This window comes from Trachemys scripta, chromosome 7 (assembly GCF_013100865.1).
Source record: "Trachemys scripta elegans isolate TJP31775 chromosome 7, CAS_Tse_1.0, whole genome shotgun sequence".
NCBI classification, from domain to species: domain Eukaryota; kingdom Metazoa; phylum Chordata; order Testudines; family Emydidae; genus Trachemys; species Trachemys scripta.
The window spans coordinates 50,007,167-50,011,600 of NC_048304.1; positions in this window are offsets into that span (position 1 = coordinate 50,007,167).

The window sequence follows — 4,434 nt, forward strand, 5'->3', positions numbered from 1 at the left end:
AACTGTCGTGGGGCACTCCGGCCGCATCCCCCTGCTGCTGCTGGAGGCTCCCCGGGGAGACCCCTTCGCAGTCGAGTCCAAAGAGGGGCAGGCCCCAGCCCGTCCCCCGGGACCCCGCGCCCATCCCCGAGCTCCCTGCGTCCCCCACACCTGGGTGGCCACCAACAGCTCCCGAGGCGCCCCGGAAGGCTAGAGCTGGCTACCCAACCAGTGTTTGATTTGTGCCAAGGCCGAGCCCCGGGCTTGGCAGGTCCCAACCCAGCACTTCTGGCTTGGCGCATCTGTTATGGATGTAAAAATATTGCTTGAGCCTGGTCCCTCTTCCACATTAAGACCGGAGCTCGCAGGGTGAGGACCACCCGCGACCCTGCTGGGCTGGGCACTGCGAGAGCAGCAGTCAGTGAGGGGAGAGGGCAGGAAACTGCAGCCCGGTGTGAGCTCGATATCGGGGCGATCTGTCAGTAACCCGCCGGGGCCAGGCACGTCTCGCGGAGCAGCAAAGCGGCCAACGCCGCAGCAGTGTTAGCAACTCGCCCCTGCTCTCCGCTACCCTGGCGCGCTTTGCCCTACGCAGAGCTCGATGCCGGGTGGCTGTGGCCCTTTGTTCCCCCTTGCCCCAGGGCCTGGCTCCAAGGCGGTGGCTGGCTGCAGCGGGGCCAGAGAACGGGGTTCTTCACCCTGTGAGCTGCCCCAGCCGCCTACCACAAGCCGCGCCCATTGCCTGAGCAGCTGCGCACAAAGGAGCTGGCCGCCGCCCCTATGCCACGGAGGCAGAGGCGAGACTACAGGTCCCAGCGTGCAGTGCGGCGAGGCGGAGCATTACACGCCGGGAACCTTCTGATGTTGCCCACGTGCCGGTCAGTGCCAGTACTGCACTGCAGGGGGCGGGGAACGTGCCTCCGGAGCCACAGAAGAAAAGTGTTAGGGGGAGGGGGAGAAATGCATGGGCCCTACGGGTGCATTTGGGAGGGCATCAACAGGATGGGGGAGGGGATGTTTGCCCCTTTTTTCCCCCAGTGCTGTGCCCACTCCAGCTTGTGAGGCCCACCAGTCAGTAGCTGCAGAGTGGGGCAGTGCCTCCCCTATGGGCACAACTGCTCCAAACTAACAGCAGTGATTCATGGGGGGGGGAGGGGTCACTCACAAGCCAGCCCCATCCTTGCTGTGCCCGTACATGGTGCAGAGAAACCACTGCAGCAGCCTATGCTCCTTCCAGACAGGAGCCCATCTAATACTCAGCTAGCTGCTCCCACGTGTTCCTGGGCACCCCAAAAATAGCCAGTGCTCACTGCTGTGCAGAGCAGCAGTATGTGGGGGAGGGGGTGCAGTGTCATTGGCAACCATGCATTGGGGGAGGGAGTTAGGAAAAACAGCTGGAAATAATCCTTCTGGCTTCCTGTCTCCTCTAGGGAGGAACCACTGTAGGCTGCTCAGATTCAGCTGCATGGGAGCTAGATAATAAAACCTAGCATTTATGTGGAGCCTATAGATTTCATACACAGCAAATCTTTATTGGCTATTCCCCTCTCTCAAAAAGCCCAGGACGCGGCAGCGAGAACAATAAATGCTGTACAGCAGGAGACGGATCATGTGGGTGATCTTGCTGTCGTTCTACTGTGGGGTTTGCAAAGCAAGAGCTATGTTCATTTTGAGAAGGCCCCAGTCTCCAGCAAACTCACCAGGAGAATGATGATGTTATAGCCCTCCTCACTGTGGTGTCTGAGACCTTCACTCAATAGTGGATGTTAGCCTCAAAGTGCCCATAGGAGCTAGAGAAGTATTTGTCCCCATTTTACAGAGGTGAACTGAGGCCCTACTTAGGTTAAGGGATTTATCTACAGGCAGGCAGGGACTCAGGAGATTGGCCAGGAATTGAACCCAGGTCTCATGTTCTAGGGCAGGGCTGTCAAACTCAAATGACCATGAGGGCCACATGAGGACTAGTACATTGGCCCGAGGGCCGCATTGATGACACTGCCCCCTCCCGCCCCCACTCCACCCCTTCCATGAGGCCCCACCCCTGCCCCGCCTCTTCCCACCCCTTCCCTGCCCCCATTCCAACCCCTTCCCCAAAATCTCCACCCCAACTCTGCCCCCTCCCTGCCCCCAAGGGATGCAGGAGGGGTGTGGTGGGGGCTCAGGGCAGGGAGTTGGGGTGTGGGGTGCAGGAGAGGTGAGGGGTACAGCAAGGGGTCAGGGTGCAGCAGGGGGCTCAGGGCACTGGGTTGGGGTGCAAGAGGAGTGTGGGGCTCGGCAGGGGGTTGGGATGCAAGAGGAATGTGGGGTGTGGCGGGGGTTCAGGGCAAGGGGTTGGGGAGCGGCAGGGGGTCAGGGTGCAGGAGGCATGCGGGTTGAGGCAGGGGGTTGGGGTGCAGGGTGCGGCAGGGGGCTCAGGGCAGGGGGGCAGAATGCAGGAGGAGTGCAGGGTGAGGCAGGGGGCTCAGGGCAGGGTGGAGGAGGGGTGCAGGGTACAGCGGGGTCAGGGCACAGGAGGGGTGCAGCATGGGGCTCAGGGCAGTGGGTTGGAATGCAGGAGGGGTGCAGGGTACGGCAGAGGGTTGGGGTGCAGGAGGGGTGTGGCATAGGGCTCAGGGCAGTGGGTTTGGCTGCAGGAAGGGTTCGGGGGGCAGGATCTGGCCCGGCACGTACCAGGGGCAGGGCAGGCTCCCTGCCTGCCTGTCTGCCCTGTCCCCGAAAGTGGCTGAAACATGGGGAAGGGGGGAGCGGAGGGGCTGTGTGTTTCTGTTGCTTGAGGCACTGCCTCCAACAGCTCCCATTGGCCGCGGATCCCCGTTCCCAGCCAATGGGAGCTGCTGGGGGTGCTGCCTGAAGTAACAGTCACACACAGCCCCTCCGCGGTCCCTTCCCCACATTCCAGCCTCTTCCTGGAGCTGTGCAGGGCAGGGCAGGCAGGGAGCCTGCCCTGCTCCTGATGCATGTCTGGATGCCGCTCTGGTAAAAACTGGGGGAGGACAGGGAGACTGCGAGGGGCTTGCGGGCCGCAGAAAATCACCCCGCAGGCCGCATGCAGCCCGCGGGCCGCGTGTTTGAGACACCTGTTCTAGGGTCAGTGCCCCACCTACTAGGAGGGGAATATGGACACGAAAAAGCAGCCAGATGTGGCCTGAGTGACCAGGCCTCAGAAGAGTTGGGGGGACAATATCACAACCCTTGACTTTTCCGCTGTCATGTATATCTTATTGTATCACCACCCCTCCCCTCTCCAAGGCTCTTTCACTTTCTCCATGGAAACAACACAGCTTAAAGTGATATCTTACCAAGCTCCACAGCTATGTAGCAACAGCAGCATAATGGCATTAAATCCAGCTATGGCCATTCCCTTCCATTTATAGACAAAAGAGACTGCACAGTATCGCCATGCTTATGTGTTCCAAACTCATGAGATTAAAAGAAAAGAAAAAAAGATTAAGCCAAAGTAAATATCTGGGCTGTTTTATTTGCTTGTCAGGTGTACTTGTCATGTTTCAAGCTCATCTCTGCAAGAATGGGGGCTAGAAACTTATTTTAAGAATAGGGGAGAATCTTAGTTTTTATAATCAGTGGACTGCAGGAACAGGAACTTTAAATAGTAAAATATAAGGCTTGCAAAAAATTGTAAGAGTTGGCTACACTGCTACAATATAGCTCAGTAGAGCAAACTAGTTCTGCCTGATATTCAAACCCCCTTTATTCAGGTGTAAGTGGTACACATTATGATCTTTGGGACAGCCACAGAATTGACATAACCTAGGGTTACCATATTTTGAGGGTCCAAAAAGAGGACACATAACGGGGCCCCAGCCCCGCCCATTCCCCCTTCCAACTCCGCCCCCTCCCCTGCTTCCCGCGAACATTTGATTCGCGGGAAGCCTGAAGCAGGCAGCAGGTAAGCTGGGGCTGGGAGGAAGAGGTGCGGCCCAGTCTGGCCCCCACAACCAAGTGGCTCCCTCCGGCGGCTGGCCCCAGCGTCTCCAGCCTGGCTCGGCTCCTGGGGTACCGGCCCAGCACCGCCGGGCCCGGCCCCCAAGAGCCAGCCCCCGGCCCGGCCCCGCACCCCAGAGCCAGCCCCCGGCCCAGCACGTCCCTATTTTCCCGGACATGTTCGGCTTTTTGGGATTTCCCCCTGGACGGGGATTTGAGGCCCAAAAAGCCGGACATGTCCGGGAAAATCCGGATGTATGGTAACCCTAGCATAACCCTGTGCGGTTCTCCATTGAGATAGCAGCAGGAAAGCTGGAGTGGAAAAGTGGTTAATTTCACTGGCAAAGAAGGTGGGGTTGAGTGGTCTGCAAAGCATTCAGTTCCACTACAGTGCATGTTTCTCACAGGATATCTGGAGGCTGCCTGATCAGCAATCTGTATTGCTAAATCCACTGCATGAGGGACAACTCAGCAGTGTAATTTCAATACACTGGCCTAGAATCCAGCACAACT